Genomic DNA, 392 nt, shown 5'->3' with positions numbered 1-392 from the left:
GGTATCGGTGATACTGTAACACCTGGTCTCTAAGGTGCTTGGAGATCTGCAAGGCACTTGGGGATGCAAGGCGACGCTCGTGCATTGGAGACTGTAGGGCACCGAGCGAGCACAGCGAGAGCGGGCAGCGGGTGCCCCGGCCGGGACCGGGCCTGGAGGAGGCCGGGCCTCGCGCGGGCGGCACGGACGCGGCACCGCAGGAAGAGCTCGCGGAGCTGCGCAGGCCTTTCGCTGGGGAAGCCAGGAACAGCAGAGTCGGACGGAACAGCAGAAGCCTCCGAGCCAGACCCTGGGTCTCCAGGCGTCCCGGGTGCGAGGTGGCAGCAGCGGCTGCGGCGGCGCCGGCGCAGGGCGTGCGTCCAGCTGCCGCCGCCCGGGGGCGCGCTCGGACC

The sequence above is a fragment of the Octodon degus genome, unplaced genomic scaffold, assembly GCF_000260255.1.
Source record: "Octodon degus isolate 3935 unplaced genomic scaffold, OctDeg1.0 scaffold00297, whole genome shotgun sequence".
Lineage (NCBI taxonomy): Eukaryota > Metazoa > Chordata > Mammalia > Rodentia > Octodontidae > Octodon > Octodon degus.
This window is presented reverse-complemented; position numbering follows the sequence as displayed.